This window comes from Adiantum capillus-veneris, chromosome 6 (genome assembly GCF_014529385.1).
Source record: "Adiantum capillus-veneris isolate H3 chromosome 6, ASM1452938v2, whole genome shotgun sequence".
NCBI lineage: Eukaryota > Viridiplantae > Streptophyta > Polypodiopsida > Polypodiales > Pteridaceae > Adiantum > Adiantum capillus-veneris.
The window spans coordinates 149706320-149731846 of record NC_140936.1 but is presented as its reverse complement, the minus strand read 5'-3'; the positions used below and the strand labels follow the sequence as shown (position 1 = coordinate 149731846).

The window sequence follows — 25527 nt, the reverse complement described above, 5'->3', positions numbered from 1 at the left end:
GAGAAAGTAGAAAGGCTCATAAATTTGTTTGGTGCATTTGTTTAGTGAGAGATGGGTCCCTTACCACAGTGACATAACCTAACATACTCACTTATGTTTTATTGCAATGTGGGCATCACAGCTTATCTGCAGCATCATGACTTCTCAAAATGACTTCATAGACCAAAAAACCCCCAAAAAATTTAGAATATATTGTTATAAATTCTTACATTAGAATTTGAGCAACTAGCCATGGCTCCGGACGAAAAAGAATTGATTACATCCATAAGGCACTAAGTAAAGGTACAAGAGATGCATCTACTTGAAGTTCAGAGTGGGCTCCGTCACTACTAAAGTCAAAATATTCAGAAATTTTTGGATATGTTTCGTGGGCATCCTTGTTTTGAAGGATTTCCTCCACCATAGCATTGCAGGCCAAACCTTTGATTATGATGGAAGGATCCGAAACCTCCAAAGCCTTCTCTAATATCGTACTTCTATCGTAAAAGTGTTGTCCTTCTAAGGCAAGGCTTTTGCGTGCTTCCAGCCAAAGACGAGCATCCTTTGCAAAGTCACTAAAATCCATCTTCTGCAACATACACAAGAAGTTTTGAACAAACTCTCACAATAATTCCCACATTGTGACTTACCTGAACATCATGAGCTTCTATGAGGGAGGCACTGCATACCTAGCTAGGTACGATTGGGGTCAGGGAACCGCCGGCCCAGTGGAGGGGTCGGTGGTCCCCTGCCCCCAATTGTACCTAGCTAGGTATGCGATGCCTCCCAAGCAGAAGCTCATGATGTTATTCATTGTATGAAAAACACTGGAAAAGAGCTCCGTTTTCCTACATGAGAAAATTTCTAAATCTTCTTGTGATGGTAACACCGACAAACGTAAATGTTAAAAGGTGCTTATATAAGTGCAGGATGCACCTTCCGAACTCGAGGAAGCTCCGACCCTTCAAACTTTTCCAGAATCCTTCCTATCATCTCTAAACCTGCATCAGCCAGCTAACCGCAAGTTTCGGATTGCACCAAACAAAGAAAATCAAGCATTATGCACACATGCTGAGATAAAAAAATGTCACATAAGCAAACTGTCACTTAGATCACTTGGGCTTATAAAACTGCATTACTCATAGGTATGCTTTGATAGAGTAGATTTAGCCACCAGTAACCTCAGAACTTATGCTAAGATAGTATTGTTTCAGCTAGCTTACCTGTAACTTCATTCGTCCGACGTAGTATTAGGCGAAACATTGTCTTGCAAACTTGAACATATTGCCGGTTAAAAGCTTTCAATTCTTTGTAGTTAATTCGAGAGAAAAAACTCCCAACCGTCCTGAATAGAGGCAAGAACCGTAACCTATCCTGGAGAAGTATGCAGAGAGTTGCAAATGTAGGACACATGTTTGGGTCAGTCTTCCAACATCGGGCTACTAATTTCACAATAAAACTGAGCTTGACATCAAAGTCCTCCACCCACTGCATCCATTGCCCCGTCTCCACAGCTTCATAGAAGCAATCACGTGAATCCACGAAAGCCTCCGCATCTGGATTGCCAATGAGGATGTTGAAACAGGTGGTTCCATAACTAAATATGTCAATCACAAGGAGCTTTTGACATGTTACCATATAGAAATTAGTTTTTAGTTCCATGTACTTCCTAGATCTAAGTAGGAAGTAAGGAGTTTTTTGCTAGATTGAACTAGAAAATTCATAAGTTCCTATATGATAGGTCTATAATTGCTGGATGGAACTAACAACTTTCAAGTAGCTCTAGATTTCCTATATAGTACTAAGTGGAGTTGCTACATAGAAGTAGTAAATCCTTGGTCTAATGCAATTACTATATAGCAACTATGTGTAATTGCTATTTGGAAGTAGTAAATCCCAATTCCACACAATTACTATATAGTAACTATGTTGACTTGCTAGTTAGAAGTAGCAAATCTTAAATTCAATGCAATTACTATATAGTAATTATGTAGTCACTAGTTACAAGTAACAAATTCTAGGTCCAATCCACTTACTAAGCATGCCTTTCCACATCGCAATATAGTGATTATTTTATACTAAGCACTAATCATATTACGTATTATGTATGTACTATAGTACTTATACTATGTTTTATTAAGTTATTTTGTGATGTTTTTATTTTTTCTCGTAATTCATTTTTGAAAAGAAGCATCAGAATGCATTGTAACTTTCATATTAATTCCATGACCTCGAAAAAATCAATACCTAAGTTGGGCACTTGTCTATATCATTTTTTCATACCTTAGAGTTGTTTTTGGTTTTTTTAGAAGGTATATTGTATGGTGAGATTTTCCCAAGGAAAGTTGTGGAAGACCTATTTACTGTGTCTACTTTCAAAGGACAAATTGTGGCGCCATCTCTTACTGTTTTATGGTCTGATTATGAAAATACTTATTAGTGTAGCTTAGAGGTGATACAAGTACTGCAAATGGTGCTGCACTCCTTGAAACTCATTGAATATATATCTAGTTCAACGGGAGAATGTATTCCCTACTACAAGAGGCAATAGATTAAAAACTTTAAATGTCAAATGTCCATATTAAGGCTTATAAATTCCATCTCTACTTGATGCTTATTGAAGTTTTGAGATATTGTGTTAATTTTGGTATTCGGTCTCCCCAATCTCGAAAAAATATAAAGCCTTTTCAAAACATTTTAAGTGCCTAAGTGAAGGGTAAGTTTAGGAAATGAAAAGACACATGAAGGTGGAGAGTCAAAAGTCTTTTTTTTGTCCATATAAAGTGGTGGTCTACTTTACATGGTACATTTGTGTTTCTCTTCTCCTTTACTTTTTCCTTGATTAGCATTTTCTTTTCCTTAAAGGGTCTTTGCACTATGTACTAGCAATATGTAGGTAGTGATTTTTTTAAAAAAAATCTATTAGAAATCCCTTCTATTTTTTGTGTGTGTGTGTGTGTGTGTGTGATATAATACACACAAAAAAAGATTGAAAATAAGATAAGGGGAACAAATTGACACGTTCGACTTCATGATGAAATCTAAAATAAAATACACTAGCTCAAACATGGAAAATTTTCAAAAACAGGACATAGCTAAATGATTAGAGCACCAAAACAAAAACTTAATTAGATACATTGAAAGAGATTAGAGGAAGGATGGAAGTAATGCATATGCAAAGTGACGGAGAGACCCATTTTCAAGGGAAAAAATCAAACAATATGCATGATGGAATAGCTTTAGAAGTTCCTTGCAACCCGAGAGAGAGAGAGAGAGAGAGAGAGAGAGAGAGAGAGAGAGAGAGAGAGAGAGAGAGAGATATGGAGTATGCATGATAAAATAGCTTTAGAAATTCCTTGAAACTCTAGAGAGAGAGAGAGAGAGAGAGAGAGAGAGAGAGAGAGAGAGAGAAGGGTAGAGATATATATGGAGAGAGATAGAGATAGAGAGGCCATAGATACCCTTGGAAAGTCCTACTGCTTCGGTCTACATCTTTTCGCCTATTTCTATGCCAACCAAATATTTGTGCCCTTGCTCTCTATATTGTAGATTGAAGCAATGATCCTAAACACCTTCTGCTCACAAGGATGGTGGGCTATGTAGTAGAGGGAGGCAATAGGATATTGTGATGATTCAATGTTAAGCAAGAGAAAAACAAGAATTGAAGGCATGCCAATAATTGGAAAGGGTGGGGATTCAAAGTCGGTCAAAGAAAAGAGAGTATATGGAAAATCGTTTGTGTAGGCAAATAAGTGGTCAAGAGAGAGCATGTATGGAATATATACAATGTGTTTCCACATGAAGCGTCTCATGAGGGTAGTTTAGAATTTATCAAGTATGGAAATGGTGGCTTGGTTAGAGTACAAAGGGTTGCTTAGCTTCCTCTAAAGTTTGGTTCATTTTACTTGGTTTATTTTGGAGTTAGAGAGAGAGAGAGAGAGAGAGAGAGAGAGAGAGAGAGAGAGAGATGGAGTATGCATGATAAAATAGCTTTAGAAATTCCTTGAAACTCTAGAGAGAGAGAGAGAGAGAGAGAGAGAGAGAGAAGGGTAGAGATATATATGGAGAGAGATAGAGAGAGAGAGAGAGGCCATAGATACCCTTGGAAAGTCCTACTGCTTCGGTCTACATCTCTTCGCCTATTTCTATGCCAACCAAATATTTGTGCCCTTGCTCTCTATATTGTAGATTGAAGCAATGATACTAAACACCTTCCGCTCACAAGGATGGTGGGTTGTGTAGTAGAGGGAGGCAATAGGATATTGTGATGATTCAATGTTAAGCAAGAGAAAAACAAGAATTGAAGGCCAATAATTGGAAAGGGTGGGGATTCAAAGTCGGTCAAAGAAAAGAGAGTATATGGAAAATGTTTGTGTAGGCAAATAAGTGGTCAAGAGAGAGCATGTATGGAATATATCCAATGTGTTTCCACATGAAGCGTCTCATGAGGGTAGTTTAGAATTTCTCAAGTATGGAAATGGTGGCTTGGTTAGAGTACAAAGGGTTGCTAAGATTCCTCTAAAGTTTGGCACATTTTACTTAGTTTATTTCGGTGTTTGGTCATAAGACAGTGTAGAGTGTACCATAGGAGGACTTATCACAAGTGGATTGGGATAAAGTGACTCAAAGAGGGCGCCTTTAATGTTTTGGAAGATGTTTCAAGTAGGGAGTAAGGGTTGCAGTGCATGTTGTGCTATATATCGTATCTCTATATATAGCCCCCCTGCTTCCCTTTATATAAACTCATCTCGTGTGACCACTTAACACACCTTTAGGGTTTGCAAATGTGGTGGTGTCCCTCTCTCCTCTATTTTTTTGGATCGTGATTCGTCCTTGACTAATAATCTCGCCCTGCATATGTTTACCATATCATCTTTTCGCATAATGCCACTTCCCTAATTTGAAGATGCAAGTCAAGATGATGAATCTACTAAGAGGTCCTCTCTTTGCATTCGAGAAAAACAACCTAGACCTTCTTTGTCCTTCGCCACTTGGACATACTACGTAATCAATTTTGAATAGGAAGGTAGCTAAGAACTTTTTGTGCTTTTGCAAATACCATACTATTGTCATATGTTTCAACAAAAGATTGCCAAGCATATCGTTTTTTTTGGATCATCCTCGACTAATAATTTCACATTGTTTATATTCACCATATTAGCCTTTTGCATAATGCCACTGCCCTTGAATATGGAAGCCAAGATGCTTGAATCTGATGAGACACCCTTGCTTTGTATTTAACAAAAACTACCAAAAGCTTCATTGTCTATGTTGGACATGTCCTTCGTAGAAGGGCACCGCACTATGCATACATATTGACCAATAAGTGCTTGAAATATACATCTTTCTCAACCAATTAACAACTTTTTGGAATCTCAAAAGTAAACCACACTTGCATACATGTCAAGAGATGACCTTTGGGATGGGAATTTCATCAACAACTTGTTGTGCTCTCAAAGGTAACCATAGTCCAAGAGACAACAATTGAGACACTTTCAAACATATGAACAATCCAAGAGATGCCCTTTAAGGCATAACACACATCAAGAACTTGGTGTGCTGATTCTTCATCTCACCATGTATATTTTAGCTATGTCAACCTCTTACATAGTGCATATGCGTTCAAAATGTTGCCAAGAGATGACATCGCGAATCAAGATGTAGTACACGAGATGGCAAATGAAACTAAAATCTAATCAACAACTTTTGTGCTTTTGTCATAATAATCAATATCTAATTCTCCTAAATGGTTTTCTCATATTAAACTGATCATTTAATGTGGGGAAGTGCCAGGGGAGAAAAAGCTAGAATATTGGTTCAGCTAGCAGACCGGCCACAGTAGGGATCCAAAGGAGGGAAAATAGGGATCCAAAGGGGGGGCCATCTGCAAAAGAGCCATGTGCAACAATGGGCTAAAAATACCCGAAGGTTCAGCCCATTAAGACTTCCAAAACATTGGATTCAGGCCTAATTTTTGAAAGCTTCGACGCCCTTCGGAGGCACTTTTACCCTTCATTGAAGGGAAAACATATTTTTACCCTTCTAAAGAAGGATAGAATATGGAAAAATCTTTGAGTAGCCCTTCTAATTTTTGCGTAAATATAGCTTTATGAAGGATATTAAAAATTTACCTACGACGATTTTCCTACGACGTTTTCTCTTCTTCTTTTCTCTCTCTCTCTCTCTCTCTCTCTCTCTCTCACACACACACACACACACACACACACACACACACACACACACACACACACAAGGGATATACGTGATTTAGATCCCTATATAAATAACTGCCAACAGTATATACACTCCTTAACATGTGTATGCAAGTATGATAATCCTTAAAAACAATGAATGAGAACCTTAATGCCATACGCCACGGATAAATACCCATAGAAACTATGGCACACCAGTAAGCAAGTTCTCAAAGATTAATGTCAGGGCTATAAAAATACATTTTTTCTAACCGAAGAAAATAAGGGCAAACTTGAAATTCAACCGGTTTTTAGGCCAAAATTTGAAGCTTTTGCCGGTATTTTACACTAAACCTTGTGTAAATTTGCGGGTTTCCTTAAAGGCAAGCTCAAAATCTAGCCGGGATTTTATGGTTTTAGCCAGTTAAAATACACTATACCCCGGTTTTTTTCTAACACTGGTTAATGTCATAGGTCGTTTAATATGACATTTCATTTCATTTCATTTCGCTTATCTCTCTATCCTATCTCCAGCTGTAAGCAAGGCGGGAAATTATGCCTTGCTAAACTCAGCCATGGCGCCCATCGAGCTCGCCCTCTAGCCTGCTGAATAATATCGCGTTCATTCCCCAGCCCGTTCATTACGTTCATTCCCCAGCCCGTTCGATTCATTGAGTTCATTCCACAGCTTGCAGCCCGTTCATTCCCCTGCACGACGTCCGCGCGTCTTTCTGCTGCTGCTGCTCTCTGACGCTTCTCCATGCCGCTGCTGGTAATCTGAAGGTAGCTGCTTCACGTCCTGACTGGCACCGCTGGTGTGGAGCTAGGGTATTGAATCTCGCCCTGTTGCAATACTGCACCGTTGCGGCGCGCTTTAGCTGCCATCGAGTGAGCTACCGCCTCTGCGCCCGCTTCAGCTGCCACGTCCAGCTGGCGTTTGAGTGAGCTAGCGCCGCTATTATAAGCAGGTAAGTTTGTAAGCTGTTTGCAAGCACGACGTTTGTTGTGTTGCTAATTTATTGCATTGTGTTGATTTAAAAATTTATTTTGAAATGTACTATTATATTTTGCACGCACAAATATCTTGAAAGTATCATGATCACAACCTACAAAGCCACCGAAAATACTAAAAACTTCTTAGGGCACTCCACATATGGTCCACACCTCACTTCTAAGCTCTCAATGGTTCCATCTGTGGGGTCGAAGTAAGTGAAATGAGGGGATTCATCATAAACATCAAACTTAGTCTAAAGATGAAACATGTGTCCTAGTATGAACATTGAATCTTTTATATCGTGTTTAGACTGATATGGAACATGGTTGCTACAAATTGCATGCCCTTTTTTTGGTACTAATTTTTATCAACATAGCACAAGATTTCACTCATGTCAATCACCAAAAACATGTGGCATGTGCATTGGAGCGTACTCTTTCTTTTGGGAACCCTCACCTTTTTCTCTGTTAACCTAGAGATTTGACCAGTTGGAGTTCTCTGAACCTATCTTATTGTTGTGTGCAAGTACACTTAGGTTTGTTGGAATATTTTTTCCTCATTTTTTCTTCCTTCAATCTCTGTCTTGCTCTCTCTCTCTCTCTCACCCTCCTCCCTTCTCTCTATCTCTCCCTAGGCTAATTAAAGGCCTTGAAGAGGAGGAAATTGGGCCGCTTAAATTCATCATTGCACTTTAGATCCATCATTACCTTAGGATTGTGTATCTGGTTAAGATACTCTTTATTTTTTTTTGTACATTGTGGTTGCTTCTATCAAGATGGTATGCATGAGAGAGACAGAGAGAAGGAGAGAGATGTTTGTTCTTATGTAAGATTTGGCTAGGTTCCTTGCGCATCATTAAATTCCATTCAATGGCTCCATCTTGTGTTCTTCCTCGCGATGCTCGATGCGATATTTTCCAGAACATTTGTAAGGGCTTATTGCAACATGGGGTCTCTTATGTACCATGGCCGGAGAGCTCGTACTTTTTCTTTGGCAAGAAAGGCCGAGAAACACATATAACAACTATCTATATTGATGACACTATTGGCTGGTATTTAAATTTAGGAATGCTATTATTGAAGAAAGATTTGTCTCTTGTAGATTACTACAAGATTTCCTATCTTGGAACCCAAAGTATTTCTCACGATGTTCTGCAATGTAGATTCTACCTTTTGTTGAGCCTCTTACCTGCAAGAAAAATTGTTACATGTGTTCTTCCACCACTCTTCCCTGGGGGTGAACCATGCTTTTTGTATCCCTTGGTTACAATGGAGGACTTTAATTGATTTTAGTTTTCTCGTAGTGTTACCCTTATCAACTCTCTATTTTGTTGTGTAAACCTGTTTTTTTTAACAGATATGAGTTCGACTTTGTCTTGGAAGTGCTCTTGCAATGTTTTCTTTCTTAATGATGATCTCAAATCTGTATTGACGTAAGAATTCTTTCTGAAATATAGAGTGTTTATTAGTCATGAGTCAAAGTCTATCTTGGAAGTGCTCGTGCGATTACCTTTGCAAACACTTATCAAATGGGTGTGCTTTTGTAACAAAGAGGACTTTCTATCATCACCGTCAACAAGATGCACTAGGAAAAGTCCACCCATCAGTAAGTAAAAGGAGAAGGGTGCAGCTAGAGTCAGATTGCCCTTCCACGTCAGCTCTGGTTACACCTCTATCTACACCTACAACTATGTCAACTCTTCTTGAACCCCAAGTTTCTCCCTCTATTGGTCCAATTAATAGAGTGGAAAGCGTTAGTAAGGGTGAAAGACACACTATTTGCAGTTGCTCACTGTATTGCGGAGGCGGTCGACAAGTTCATGCTTCGACCTATTATCGTCATCAAGATCTCTTAAAAAAATATGATAGCTTAAAAAGTAAGTTTGGCTTAGCTGAACATGGGCTATCAAGCGAGAACTTCGCCTACGATCATGTGCAAGACTCAAGTGACCATGAACACATGTCATTTGAGGCAGAAGTGGATGATCAAAGCCAAAATGAGGCTCCCATGGACACCAATGATGTTCTAGAAGATGATTTCTCTATTTTGTACAGGGAGCTCATTGAGAGAGTAGTGGAACTACAATCTCTATGGGATGAACATCGATTACCAATAGGTGTACAAGATAAAATGCTTCGCTTGATGTTCGGCGATTTTGGGGGATCAAGGGTCAGTTGTCCAAGCGCCAAGCAAAGTTTAGCGAGACTGCTAATTCAGCTCCCATCTACATGGGAAGGAGACCTTGGTGGTATTAGAGTCCCTGCATGTTGGGACCAACTACAGACAATGCTGAAAGGGCTCGGAATGATTTCTGCCCAACGTTATCGTGTCTGCACAGGATATCAAGGGGCAAGGCATCCGCCACAACTCCTTCAACCAAGTTCGGAAGATAATTTTATTGGAGAAATGCCAAAGTGTTTATGCTCTAGAGAACCTCGCTCTAAAAAGCTAAAGCGAGATTGCCTTCAGTGTTGTGAAAAATGCCCCGTTTGTGAAAAGCCAAGGAAGTGTATGCTATCTTTCGACTATATACCAATTGGACCTCAATTAAAGCTTTTGACTAAATGCAATACATTTTGTCATGAGATGTTGAATGTATGGCGCCATAAGCAAGAATGGCTTCCTGAAATTGTAAACGATGCACAAAGAAGGATCGTTGATTTCTGGAATGGAACGAAGTTCCAAGAAGTAAAAGATTTCTGGGATCCAATGGTTTTATATGAGCTACCAGTGGTTTGCTCTAATCCAGTGTGCAAAAAGATCTACACCACTTTTCCAAGCTCTAAGCGACATGAAGCCTTGCAAAGAGGATGGGATGCAGATAAAGGAGCTTATCAATTCACGTGTCTTGAATGCTTGGAAGATATTCAATGCAACAAGAAATTTCAAAGGGTTAGTTATCCATGTATAATTTTTGTGACATTATTTCACTCATCTTTAATGCTAATATGTGTGATGGTGTGGTCAGGGTGGTCCCCGTAATGTAGCATTGTTGCTTCATTGGGACGGTTTTCAGACGTCCCGGACGACTCAAAAAAGTTGTGGTGCTGTGGAGATTTTGTTGCTTAATGCAGGTCCCAACTCCTCCATAGAGGTCTTGCCAGTATTGTTTATCCCGCAAAGTTGTAAAAAGAGTATAAAGAGCTCTGGCGATGTTTTTGCAACATGCTTAACTCCTTTAGTGGATGAGCTAGAGAAGTTATATCTTCATGGAGTGGATGTGATATATGAGTATCCAGTAGAAAAAGTTTTTGAGGATCCTGAAGGTTATTCAAAGTTGTGCACGATACGCGCCATGGTGATGATGGTTACTGGAGACCACCCTGCACAGTGCAAGATAGGCATGTTTAAAAATGGAGGAAGTGACTTTTGCAGGCGTGACAAGGCACAAGCAACTCTAGTGAAAGATGGTACAAAACTGGATGGTCGATATGTTTATAATGAAAATCGCTATCAAAGTAGATTTCCACCGCCACATAGAACAGTTGGTGAGATGAAAGCTGCTTTGGAGGAAGCCAGGCGATGTTGTACACAAGTTGAAAAGGAAGCAGCCTTGAAAAAAGCAGGTCTCTCAGGGGTCTCCATCCTGTGGAGACTTACTGACTTATATGGTTTTGATGTATCCCTTGACTGCGTGTACGATGTGATGCACACAATGTCATTAAATATATTTAAGAAGTATATTTCACATCTAATTCAGAAGGCCGATGCTTCTCAAAAGAAGGAGATAGATGCAGCTGTGAGAGAACTCACCAAGGTGATGCCTAGCTCAATTCGATATGGACGGTGGCCAAATGCTCCAAGTGTCTATTGTGACTCTTTTAAGGATGAGGAGAATCAAAAATTTATTCAGTGGTGTCTTCCTTATATTCTAAGGACAGTCAATGGGATAGATGAGCAGATGCAAGTTCTGGGATATTTATTGATTGATATAGCTCATAGTTTCTACAATTACTCTAGAGATCATGGATGGTCCATTGTTGATATTCAAGTGGTAAAATCACTTCTACAATCTTGGAGAATTCAAACAGAAGAATACTTCGGAGCAAATTCTTCTCCCTTGGAACATGTTGCTGGAAGTGGTGAGCTTCTTGATGATGTGATACGTCATGGTCTACATGATCGGTACTGGTGTTATATCTTTGAGCGTCTTGTAAAGATATACAGCACCATCAAGACAAATAATATGCAGGATGAAGCATCATTTGTCCAATATTATTTGAGGAAGTTCTTTACTAGAGTTTTTCAGATTGTGCAATCAGACAGTGATGGGCTTCTTCCGGAACAAAGATTCTTAAGATCTTTGCATGCCTCTATGGGTGGCACTTTCAGTAACTCCGCTATAGAAGACTACTCAGAGGAGTGTCCACTGCAACATATGGATGGTTTAGCAATTGTTTCGTCTATTGGTGCAGCGAAATCTTTGTGGAATACCATGTTGAAACATGGTCAAAGATCTTCATGTATAGATAGCCTTCTTCTCAAAGGCATTGCAATTTCAAAGAAGCGATGTGTTTATCGGAATCCAACAAGTGAGGAGTCTACCTTTTTAAGGAGCTTTTGGAACATTGAAGCAAGCATTCCTATTGCAGAAGTAAAGGCGTATGACAAGGTTCTCTTCAGAGGGGAAATATACAAAGTTGGCTCTGATGTGGTGGTGAAGGTTGATGATATAAATCAACAAGTAGAGGAAAGGGGCCATTGGAAAGCTTGTATAACTTCTTTTTTCTCTATGCAGCATCAAGGAAAGTCCATGCTTTTCTTTGCAGGGAGATACTATAAGCAATGCATTGTAGGTGATACTCATTCAGAACGATTACTTATTGATACAGTTACAGGAATGAGTGTCCTTGAAAAGATACCATTGCCCTTCACTTGGGATTGTATTCGCGTAATCTCATCTTTGCTACATAAGTTTATTCCAATGCCATTATCGCGAGGACATAAGTTCATAGCTTATGAAGTGAAAGACTTAAAGAGAAGGGATAGATTGCTAGAGGAAGGACAATGTGGAAATGTTCCTTTATGGCTCCAAGAGCATGATATAGTAAAAGTATGCATCGAAAATGGAGGTGTGGAACAATTGAAGCATGCTGTGGTTAGGGAAATAAACTGTGAGGAAAAAATGGCAAAGCTTGCTATACTAAAGCCTCCTATGCATCAAAGCAATATTTGGAAAGTTCAAATAGAGGAGAATGAATGGAGAAGTTGGGATAGTTGTCTGTTTCTGCTCGAAGGTTGGGTTGTAGTGAAGAAGAAGAAGATCACTATGCTAGGGGAGCTTGATCGTTGGGTACCTATTATATGGCACTCCAATGAATGATTATATTTTGTAATTCACTATTTGAACATGTCTAAAATGTGTCAAGTTTACATTTAATTTTGTGCCCCACTATTTGAGCATGTATACAATGTGTCAAGTCTATATTTAATTTTGTAACCCACTACTTAGATATGTCTATATTGACTTAAGTCTCTTTTTTTAAAAGTGATTTAACTTGTTTTTATTGGTGGTTGTTAATTATTTTTATATGTGTGTGCTTGTTTGACTTTGTTAGGGTAAATATGAGTTGTCCGCAATCTATTTTAGCTGCATTGCTTTCGAAACCTCATGATGAAGCTCTCAAAGAGTTGAGTGTATGGAGAGCCAATTATGCTGGGAACAAAAGAATTTTAGGAAATCCTACTAGCATTACTACACATGGGGATCCACCTTGTGCAACTGAATATGATCCAAATATATATGACCAGGTGTTTAGACCTCCACCTCCCACACATAGAGATGCAGGGAAGCTTTATGGTAGAAATTTTCTTTTGAAGTATCATCCGGATCAATATAGAGTGTTATACTCTAACTATGGGGAGGTGGGAAAATGGTTTGCAAAAGTTGACTCTATTGGTGACCTTCGAAACAATCTTGAACGAAAGAGTCAAGTTATGAGCATCATTGAAGACAACATAGGCAAACTCAAAGACATTGTCATAGATGGAGCTTCTTATCCTTGGAAGGAGGAGAATATTTATTTATGGTGTATCAAGTCTCTTGCCGCTAAGCGCAAGTATACTAAACGAAAGGCCCACCAATCAACATCTTCCTCGAGTGGATCTACGGTATGGTTATTTAATGCATTAATAAAGATATGTTTTTTGTGTGTTTTATACCTACAAGATATTTTTAATGCAAATATAGGCCATAAATAATGATTTACATGATAAGGATGTTGGGATGCAACATGGAGAATCCAATGACTTGGATAAAGATGATTCTCCTAACAAAATGGTAAGATAGTTAGCATGAATACTTAGTGGCTTATTTGATGCTTTTTTTCATCTACATTTTATTTTCAATAGGTAGAGAATGCTCAGGATGACAATGCTTTGGCAAAGCTTCCTGACATGGATACTACTGTGGTAATTGAAAACAAGATGGAAAAGGAGGCACCAGCTAATGTGAGTCATTGGTTACTACACACTATTCATCTTGAGCTTCTAAATGTGTGTTCTTAAAGTTAAATTTGTTTATGGTTTATTTATGAAAACTTAGGAAGATGTAGAAGTATATATTCCAGAAATTCCTTGGCAAAATAATGATGAAGAAAATGATGCTTATGAGGTATGTTCAAAAGTACTCTCTCTCTCTCTCTCTATCTATATATATATATATTTATTTATTTATTTATATTTATATTTCACTTAAATTATGATTATTTTTTATTTAGGAGTATCAAAGATTTATATCAGATGGGAGCTTTGGGGTTGCTTTGGAAGAAAAAAAATCTTATGAGAGTTCACATGGTGTTGATCATAACCATTTAGAGAACAAGGTTTGAGTTTGAAGTTATGTTGTTTGATGCATAAAATACATTTTTTGTATTGCTTGATTATTGTGATTGTTTGGTATATAGAAAATGAAAGATAACACTTCAAGTGAATTTTGCGATTCAAACGTAGATCTGCTCTCTAGAAAAAGTGTGCGAAAAAGAAAGGTATGCTAGTAATATATTTGTGTTGAGTAGCTTGATCGATATTGGATTTTACTTTCTTTTATAAGTTGTTGTGTGTCGTGTTTTTAGGCTACGAGTAAGCTTCAGGAGCTTCTCAAAAAAAAGGAGAAAGCTTCAAAGGTTTCCAATAACAAAAAGGAAAAGGTAAATTGGTTAAGTTAAGCTATATAAATGAAATCTTGGTAACTAGGATTAAAACTATATTGTTTTCATGTTTAGGAACTATCAAGTGGATCCAAAGAAGAGAGTATTATTGATGAAAGCTCTGTTTTAGAAAAAAAGGTGTGTATTTTGTTAGGTGTACTACTTGCACTATACTTTAACTAATTCACATAGAGTTTAACTAGATGATGACTGATACTCTTTGTTATTTTTTTGTAGGCATGAGAGTTATGTGTAAGTGATAAAGAAGCCATTCTAATGAAATGGCTTGGTACTAAGAAGGTTGAAGACATTTATCATCTTGTAAAACCTACTTATACTGCTCTCAAAAAAACACATTCCTTCTTCAAGAGGAAGGCGGGTGACACCAATTCTTTTACCATGTGTGAGGATTTAGTGACTTGGCTCTTAGTGAAGAGCATAGTTTGTATCAATTTTGATAAGGTAGGAGCTTTGTCACTCAAAGATGTGGAGTTGGCAAATGAAGATTGAGATTTGTATCTTTGAAACTTCTATGTGTTTGAAAGTGACATTATCTTATTGAACTTTCATATTTGGTTACATGTACCTCTCTTGTTAAGTTGATTAAATCATTTCCTGAATCACTTAAAGATTTGACTTAGCATACATTCTACTAGTTTAGATTTTCTATATGTCTACCTAGTTTAAATTTTCTAGGTCATTAACTAGTTTAGATTTACTTGGTGACTTATTAGTTTGGATTTGCTAGATGATTAACTAGTTTGACACACTAAGGTCAAACTAGCAAGTGTGAAGAGTTTCTAGTTAGATCTAGCAACTTAGTTACTACATGGTAGTACCATTTGCCATATAGTAACAAACTTACTAGATTGATCAACTAGAAACTGTTTCACAGTTGCTAGTTTGCACTTTTACTAGTTGTGTGTATTCAAACTAGTGAATCATCTAGCAAATTTATATTTTTTTCTATATGGTAACATGTCAAAAGCTCCTTGTGAATCTTCTCGTCATAAATTGGTCGGGTTTTGGCCCGTAATTCAAGAGCCATATAGCATGAAGTGCCTACTTTAGCAGTGTGAGTGTGTCTATCCTGCACTCCATCTTGAGCCAAACTATACAACTTGGTGAGGCCAAAGTCAGCAAGCTTTACCTCAAATTGCTTACGACCAGCACCTTGGTCACTAGTAGAAAAGCGTAAGAGGACATTTTTGGGTTTCAAATCTCGATGCATGAGATTGCATTCATGTAAAAATTGCATGCCTTTAGCAATCTCCAACATCAAGTCTACCATCTCAAGTTCGTCGACCAAGGGCAGTACACGCTTTCCTTCCACCTTTTGTAGGTAGTCATGTAGGCTCTCATCCATAAGCTCCATCACCAAACCACTCTACTCTGCTTGCGGCATACTGCAACAAGCGGCAGGTGGCAGAAATGCGGCATACCTGAAGACCGAGCGGAGTAGACCAGACCGTATAAGGGAGCTCGCCTAGCAACCAGTCGAACTCGGAGAAGAGACCGATGAAGCAGGAGGCCAGAGCAGATTGCTCATCCAGCTGGATGAGTCTAATGCAGTAGAATTCTCCAAAATCCTGAACGGACGCAGACTTATATGATCGGCGAACTGGGTGAGAGCTTGGGCCACCTCTTGCAGCAGGACATCCGCCATACCAACCAATACTCACTTTGCAGGTTGGCTACGCAGACCATCGCTCGCACACCTGCAGTTTTGAGAGGGTAGAGCTGCAACTCGCAAATTGAATGGTGCCCACTGCCTGGACTTTGGGATGATGGGAGGGTGCTTCCGTGAAAGGCACTTAGCCTGATCGTCAAACAAAACTAGCTTCCTTTGGTTACTTAGAGACGGGTCTCACCATGCACTAGTAACTTTTATGAATATTAAGCCTAAAACACAAGCGGGTATTGTCCCAATACATGCCAAATTTCAGAGTAAATGTATTTCTTTGCTTGCTTTTTTTTTCCCCGACACACCAGAGGCCCCACAACGGTTGGTGCTTATATATTAGCCATGTTACATGGTCACGCAAGAGCCACGCGTAGGCATCACCACAGCCTACTAATTGATGCACCACGTGCTGGGAACGACAAAGAGAACTCGTAGCAACTAGCTAGGAACCTCCTCCTCAAGTGACCCACCCCATGAGGAGGATGCACTTGAGTGTCCAAGGGCAAGAGCCCTAGCAACGTGAACACAAGGTGTGCACTCGAGTGTCCAAGGGCAAGAGCCCTAGTAACGTGAATACCGAGTGAACAAAAGGTGTACCTCTAATGTGTGACCCATTGGGGGATTTGAAACCACAACTGTAGGTTGAGAGGCCAAAGCCTTACCGTTAGACCAACTATTTGGGGACTCTCTACTTGCTTATTTGAGAAATGCCTCTTCACTTTTTCAAAGTTTTCTCTTTCATTTGAGGAAAAGAACTTCAAGCTAAAATCGTGGCTGAATTCTCATTTCTTGGTGAAATATCAAGGCCTTAATACAAGGGAAAATTTGAATATTAGCTTCATTACTAGTTTTCGACATTGTGGTCCCTTCGTACCACTAATTACAATTATGTTTTGTGAGATGACTATTTTATGGTATTATTTATGTAACATTTAATGGCCTAGTAACTTGTGTGTAGCGGAAAATAGCATACACATAGTGAGCATTTCATTAGAATAGATTCCTAATGAGCATAGCAAGAGTGCTTGGATGGAGAGATCAACAAAAAGCATAACACCTAGTTAGATAGGCATGAACAATACTTCAAAAGAGAGAGCGATTAAGCTATTGATAACAATTGAGGACCGGATTTACATGGAGCCGGTCCCCCCTCCAAAAGGCTTTGTATTATAGGTTTCCCCCATCAATGGAGATATTTTACAATACAATACTTTGTGTTCCTTCAATAACTTGCTTGTGCAATGAAGATGGAAGCTTCAAGCACCATGCACACACTTATAAAACACACATCAGTTCCCTCACAGTCTCAGACCCAAGACCTCACACACCTTCGAAGATGGTGAGAGCTAGCGGGGTATGAGAGTAGATTGAGAGGAAGAAGGAGTATTCTTACAAGAAAGAAGTATATCTCCTCACATAATCACTCATAAAAGCTTGGCATAGCTTAGTACTTAGCATGGTAGAGGAGATGAGCATGCATTGCAGCTTGGCTCGTGGTTGGATTTGCATCACAAAGCCAAGAGTTGTTGGTGTAGGCCTCCCTTCTCACAAGCTTGGAGTAGATGATGAGCTTTCCATTAAAGCTTGAGAAGGAGAGAGAGTCTTCTTTGCTTCACACATGAGATTGTGTGAGTGTCTGTGTGATAATGCCTTGCCAAAATCAGCGAGCCTCTCTCTCTTGGTCGACCCCTCATGAATTTTACTCATGCTGGCATCCCATTGGACCCTGCAAAGCTTAGCCAATGATAATTAAGAAGCATAAGTAGTAGCCTTGTCACATGTGTCTCCCTTTTTCCTTTTGTGAGAGCTTTAAGTGATTAAATAATGAAATTAAACTCTCATTGGACCCCTTAGTCTTCTGGCCAATCGGAATTCGGCAAGCCATTGGGGTGCTAAATGCTCATTGGACCCCTTGGGAGACTGTCCAAGAGTCTTCTAAAGAGCTTAATGTCTATTGGTTCTTTTATCAAGTGTTTTAAAATGAATTAAACTAAGTGTACTCTAGCCTAATTCCCATTGGTCCACCTCTATGGTCATACAATAGGAATTGAATGCATCTTGGGGGCAACTGGGCTAGGGAGCTGACATGTCTCTTCTATTCCCGTTGTGTAAGGGGAGCTTGCTAGAGTGTGTGTGTGTTTCTTTCTCATCTCCTACAAGAAAGGCTCGTCCCCTCAAGAATAGGAATGTGGGAAGGCTTTTGAGTCTTCCCACTAGCATCCAATTCACCCTAAGCTTGACCATTGGGCAGAACCTTTGAATTTTGGAACCGTAGCATTTTGGAAGTCTTAATGGGCTTAACCTTAGGATGTAATGGAAATGGCCTATGAACTTTGAAAGTAGCGGAATTAGGAAATTAGGTGAAGCACTTTTTGAGGGATTACTTTGTGAGCATAGTGGGTGAACTTAATTGATGGCAGCAACATAAACATGGTACTTAGTTAACTTGGCATGAACAATAATTTTGCAAGAGAGAGAGAGTTTAGAGAACATGACAATAGTTGAGGACCGGATTCATACGGAGCCAGTCCCCCCTCCAATAGGTATTTGTATTATAGTTTCTTCCATCAAGAGAGACTTGGTACAATACAATCTTTGTGTTCCTTGTGACTTAGGTGATGCAATGAAGATGGAAAGCTTCATGCATCACAAGCATAACATAAACTTTGTAGAAAGCATTAAATATCCCAAGCCTCAGTCCCAAGGCCTCAAACACCTTCGAAGTTGGAGACAGCTGGCAGAGAATGAGGATAGGGAAGAGGAAAAAGAAACATTCCATAGGAGAAAGAAATAGTTCCTCACTTATCATTACTCTTCTTGCTAGCATACATAATAGCATAGTAATGAAGATGGAGACCATGGAAAGATTAAGCATTGAAACCTGGCTCTTGGTTGGATTTTCATTCCATAGCCAAGAGTGTTGGTGTAGGCTCTCACTTCTCACAAGCTTGGAGAAGGAGGTGGAGTTCCTCAACTTTCACCAAGTGAGAATGGATCCACAAAATGAGTGTTAGATGCACGTTGATCTTTGATAGACTACCTCATTTTGGACCCCTATTGAGATGTAACCATCTCTCCTCTTGGTCCCCTGTTGAGGTAAGTTTAGAAGCACTTATTGCACATTTGTTCTTTGATAGACCATCTCCTTTTGGACCCCTATTGAGATGCAACCATCTCTCATTTTGGTCCCGTGTTGAGCTAGGTCTAGAAGCACATGTCTCTATTCTAACTCTTTTTCCCGTTTATTCTCCCACATTAAATGATTAGTTTAATATGAGAAAATCATTTGGTAAAGTTAGATATTAGAGTTTATGACATTACCTCTCTCTTGAAATCATAGTCGTCCTCGACTATGAGGTAGAGAAGATAAAGCGTAGTCATTAGTCCATGTTTCTTAGCGGGTAGAGGATCCCTTTTTACCCTGTGACATCATTCCAAGATGGAGGATTAATCCATTTGGTTCTTGGGAGACGTAGCTGCCACAAGCATGTCTTCTCTTTAGTCCATATTATACTTCCAAAGTAGAGTGACAAGTTCTACTTGGTGTTTGGGAGACGTCGTCACCACAAACATGATTCTAAACATGCATACTATTTAAATTTGTGCACAATAAAAAGAGAACTAGTCTTATAAGACAAAAATGTTTTTCATTTAAAATGCATGCTTACTCTAGTGCAATATTGTAAGCATTGACAAGGTTCAGATTATCCTTAAGCTAGATTCCTTGCATCTATTATCATCTTTAAAAGGATAATTCTTTAACTTGATAAGATATCGTCAAATAATCTTACTGTTTCTTAATACCTTGTCTTCATGTCATTGGATGGACTCAGATTGAAGTACTTCTTCTTGATCTTTGATTTTTGGAGGGTCTGCAACTATCGCTTCTTTTGATGGTGGTCCTTTGTAAGGCTTACGTAGGCTCTCATGGAAAACATGGTGCATGAGCCAATGGTTGGGGCAACTTTAATTGATAAGCCACCTCATTGAAAAAGGAACATAGTATCTTTTTGTTAGTTTAGCATAAGACTCTTGGTGGCCCATAGGATATTTACCCATAGTATGCCTTAAACGAGCCTTGAGAAACTTTAGCAAGACCCAATCACTTTTCTTAAAGGCTAAGGCTCTTCTATGCTTGTTAGCAGTATCCCTTTTTGCCTTTGCTTTGAGATGGATATAACCTCTTTAAGCTTTTTGGAAAAGATTCTTGTGAGTCTCGGCTATATTCATCAGCACGCGAAGATCTTCCCATGTACTTTAAGTAGTAAGGGACTTTTGGATCTTCCCTCTTTAAACTTGAAAGGTGTTTTCCCCATAGAAGTATGTACAATGCCAGTCGTTAGATTAGTTATTTCACTTTGGTCATCCATTTGTGGATGATAGACCGAAAGAGAAATTTAATCTACTTCCTAGATTCTCAAAGAGACCCTTCTAGAAGTTACTGGTCATTCTAGGATTTTTGTCCGACACTATGGATGTCACTATGGATGTTGGAAAGCCATGATACTTGAAAATTTGAGATCTAAAGAGGGTTGCCATTTGATGTGCCTTAATAGTCTTCTTGAGAGGTATATAACGTGTTTTCTTGTTAAGCCTGTCGACTTAAACAATCCAAGTTGCTTCCCTCGATCAAATTTCAACTTTTGGTGTACCACGCATTTTGGAACATACTCTTGTATGTTTACTTTTCATGGTAGAACAAGAGTAATACATTTCTACTCCTTGAAGAGTAGATTATGGATTCCCTCTTTTCCCCGCATAAGGAGAAGTATGGGATTCATACATGACTTTCGTATTGTATGGGTGAGTAACACATAGCCTAACATCGTTTGGAAGATAACCATCCTTCAAGGTGAATGGTTCTTTTTTCTTACCTAATGCAAAGGCTGTAATTACGTACTTAAGTTCTCGGTCAGTAGCATACTCATCTACCATAAAAGATAGATCATTTTGAGTTGCTATAGACACCACATTTACCCTTGGTCGTTGTGAAAGTGCATCGACCACTTGATTGTGCTTGCCAACAATGTGAGCAATAAGACATTTAAATTGAAAAAGAAAAATTTTCCACCTCATTTGTTTGTCGCACAGCTTGGTTTGTATCATGAAGTTCTTGAGGCTTTGTGATCCAGTCAAAGGATGAATGAAGTCCCCAAGAGATAGTGTTTCCACATGTTAGGACATATAGAATGGCTAGAGCTCTTTTTTGTATTTACCCAATACTCACTTATCAGAGTTGTCTTTGACTCTCATATGCTATGGCATGCCCTTCTTGAAGCAAAATAACTCCAAGGAATCACCACAAGCATGACATTGGACCTCCATGAGATTCATACATTACTTTCTCATGTAGTGAGTTAGTAATGCATAGTCTATTTCCATAGAGAAGATAACCATCTTGTAAAGTAAATGGTTCCTCTTTCTTCCCTAATGCAAGGGCGGAAATCACATCTCTAAAATTGGGATCAATAACGTAGTCATCTATCATAGAAGATAGATAATTGTGAGTTGCTAAGAAAACCGCATTCACTCTCGACTGTCTTGAGAGTGCATCGGCTACTTATTATGCTTGCCAGCAAAGTGAGCAATTTGAAAATGAAATTGCGAAAGAAAATTTGGCCACCTCAATTGTTTGTCGGAGAGCTTGTTCTGCGTCATGAAGTACTTATGGCTTTGGTGATCCTTTCGCAGAATGAAAGGAGTCCCCAATAAATAGTGCTTCCACGAGTCTAAGACATGTAGAACTGCGAGGAGTTCCTTTTCACATATGCCTAGAGATTTCTCAACAAGGTCGAGACTTCGACTTTCATAGGCTATGGTGTGCCCTTCTTGGAGCAAAACAGCTCCAAGGAAATCACCACAAGCGTCACATTGGACCTCAAATGGCTTTGAGAGATCCTGTAGTATAAGCACAGGTTGAGAGAAAAGCTTTTCTTTAAGCTTTTCGAAAGCATTGTTCTCCTTGGCAGACCATGTATACCTAACATTTTTCTTTGTTAGGTCATCTAATGGTCCCGTGATTTGTGAGAACTTTTCTATGAAGCGTCTATAGTATGCACACATACCTATAAATCTTCTTAGTTCATGTAGATTCCTTGGATTAGGCCATCCTTTTATTACCTCTAGCTTTGATGGATCCATTTGGATGCCATCTTGAGAGATAATGTGACCTAAATACTGAATTTTTTGTAAGAAAAAATCACTTTTCTTTTGGTTACTAAAGTTTATTCTCTCGTAAGACTTGAAATATTACCTGGAGGTATTGCTTGTGTTCGTCTAGTGAATTAGAGTAGATGATTATATCATCAAAGAACACTCCAGTAAAGTTTCGGTGATGCCTGGATAGCTTCTCCATCAAGCGGTTGAATGTGGCTGGTGCATTAGTCAATCAAAAGGCATGACAATGTATTCATAAAGACCAAACATAGTGCTAAACGGGGTCTTTACAATGTCTTGATAAACTATCCTTATTTGATGGTAGCCACTTTTTAGGTCAATCCTACTGAAGTAGGTCGACCCTTGTAGCTTATCAAATAGGTCTTCTACTCGTAAAACGAGAAACTTATTTTTTATAGTGATCCTATTTAGTGCTCTATAGTCGACACACATACAATATGTGCCGTCTTTCTTTTGCACTAATAACATGGGTGAACAAAATGGAGATGAGCTAGGCCTAACCATGCCCTTCTTGACTAGCTCATGCACTTGCCGCATAATCTCCTCTTGTTGAGCTTGAAAAGCTCTATAAGGAGGTTTATTAGGCGGTGAACTTCTTGGAAGAAGTTCAATTGCATGGTCATCATTTCCTCGTTCAGGAGGTAGTTCACAAGGGATATCGTCAATAAAAACATCTTGAAATCCCTTGAGAAAATTGAAGAACTCTAATTCCTTGTGATTGTTTATATTTTGTTTTGCTAAAGCACTAGGTTCATTTTGAGAATCTTTAACAAAAATCATGCACACAAAAATAGAGCTCTTTATTGAATTATTGAAAGCTTGCGTATGTACAATGGGTATGGTGTTACCCAACTCCTTAGCATCTATGTACATATCTTTTTCCATGAACCTAAAGTCGATTTGCCTTTCAGGGAATTTAACATCGGCAGCCATGTGATCAAACCATGGTGCCCCTAGGATACATCCTCATTCTTGAGAGGAGAGATAAAGAAGTCCTCTTTGTCCACATAGCTTTGGACATGGAGCCTCAATTTTCCAATAAAGGGAGTCACTGAAGCTTCTTGCCCCTTGAAAGCACCATTGGTGGGTAGGAAATCTCCCATCTCATAGGCTTGGATGCCTAGCTTGGTGGCCAACTGTGTGGATATGAAATTGTGAGTAGAACCAGGGTCAAAGACAATAAAAGCATCATGTTTTCTTACCTTTCCCCAAGCATGGCATAGAGGAGATCCTTTGTGATGAGCATCCTCTTCTTGGATTTCGACCAAGGTAGCTCCAGCAGGCTCATTTCTTGTATTTTGTGGGGGCAAGATAAACATGCCCTTGCTCCCCACACTTGAAACAACGGTTATCTTTACGATAACGCTCAAGCTCTTCAAGAGAGTGTTTATTTTTTCCTTTATAAACTTCCTTCTCCTTAGCTTTGTTGCTGTCAGTGTTTCCTTTAGGAGACTTTTGGACATTGTCATTCCCCTTAGGCTCATTGTTATGGTCCTGTTTTCCGTGGGCTTAAGATTTCTCTTAGCCCTTGGTTGGAAATTGATTCCATGATATGACGTATGACTGCAGATATGGTGCGTGGTCTTTGGGAGTTGACATACTCCGCCATATCTTCAGTTAAGCCCACAAAAAATTGTTGTTTTTGCTCTCCGAAATCCATCTTTTTGAAGACAGTGGCTTTGAGATGTAAGTCCCAAAACTTGTCTACATATTTGTGGATAGATTCATAAGGAGAGAGCTTCAAGCTTCACCATTCGGTGAGTACTTTGTCTTTGGCATCGGTAGCCAAAAACTGCTTCATGATGGAAGCTCTTAAAGCTTTCCATGTTCGTGGACATTCACCGTTTGCCCGTAGGCTAGACCACCATTGCTTGGTAGACTTTTGAAAATGCATAGCTACATGGCATAGCTTAGAGGACTATGTGAAGCCCTCATCTCCAAACGCCGCATCAAATTGATGGATGAAGACCAAGACTTTGTCCATAGCGCCAAAGGTGCCATCGTAGGTAAGGAAAGAGATGTTCTTGCCTCCCTCTTTGAACTTCTTGAGCATGGACAACCTCTTCCATGCGGAATAGGATTTCCTATGGCCTCTTCCTTTTGGTGGTTTGAAAGTTTCACCGTCACTTTCTTTAGAGGAGGAAGAAGTTGAGGAGGATGGAGAAGAGGGTGACCTCTTTTTTGCCTTTTCCATCCCTTGGTCTTCCTTGTCTTCACCATCACTTTCTTCATAAGAGGAAAAGGATGAAGAAGATGGAGAAGAGGGTGACCTCTTTCTCACCTTTTTCTTCTCTTGTTTTCTATCTTCCCTCTTTGAATTATGGTGTGGAGAAGTGTGCGATGGTCTTCTCCGTTTAGGGGGTGTTGGAGAGTGTTTTGCCCGCCGTCTTCGTGGAGCCATCTCCTTTGAGGTGACAGGAGACTCACTTCTTTCTTGTTCTTTTGGTGGCGGCTCTTAAGTTCTCCTTTGGGAAGGAGATGTGTCATCAAGTAGTAGGATTTTGAGCCCTTCATATGGATCCTCTTCTTATTCCCAAATCGGAGAGAGGCCTCTTTTGGAAGTCTCACAAGGAGGCTTCCTAGGTACTCTCTCTTCTTGGTGGGGAGTTTGGAGAATCCCTTGAGCACGTAGCTACCATTGCACTTCACTTTGGATGGATGGATTGCCCATGGCTTGTTGAAGCCTAGAAACAAGGTAGTTAACAAGAATAGGAGCATCATTAGTATCCTCCTCATTAGCAAAATCAAATCTATCAACATTAATGTCACTCTCTTTACTATTGTCAGCCATTCTAACAACTTTTAGGTGTAAAATTTTTTAGGTGTACTTTGGCACTTCAAGCCCTAGTTGCTACTCCTCTTAACCCCTTTAGAAAACCACTCAAGCTCCTTTACCCATGGCTCGAATATCATTAATTCCAAGGAATAGAAGAGAGGGTCTTTCAACACCAAAACAATACCAGCTCCTGTCAAGATTCTAATAGCTCAATGGTGGTTAAGCCGTAGGCAAGCCCCGTGGGACTCCACTATTAAGACCATAGCTCTCGACGGTGATGCCCGGTTATGTGCACAAAGCAGGCACATTGCAAGGCTGAAAAATCCATATTCTACTTACTCAATTTGAATTAATAATATTAAACATTTACAGTTAGCTTGAGGACTCCCTTCTTGAGCAAGAAAAGAGAAACCTTGTGCTCTGATACCAATGTAACATTTAATGGTCTAGTAACTTGTGTGTAGAGGAAAATAGCATAAACATAGTGAGCATTTCATTAGAATAGATTCCTAATGAGCATAGCAAGAGTGCTTGGATGGAGAGAGAGAAACAAAAAGCATAACACCTAGTTAGATAGG

The 25527-nt window shown here is 39.3% G+C and overlaps 1 pseudogene; it reads right to left on the bottom strand.

The window, feature by feature from the left end:
* Window positions 1-297: 297 nt before the first annotated feature.
* LOC147456463 (uncharacterized) lies at window positions 298-16019 on the bottom strand (annotated as a pseudogene).
* Between the last annotated feature and the right edge of the window lie 9508 nt (window positions 16020-25527).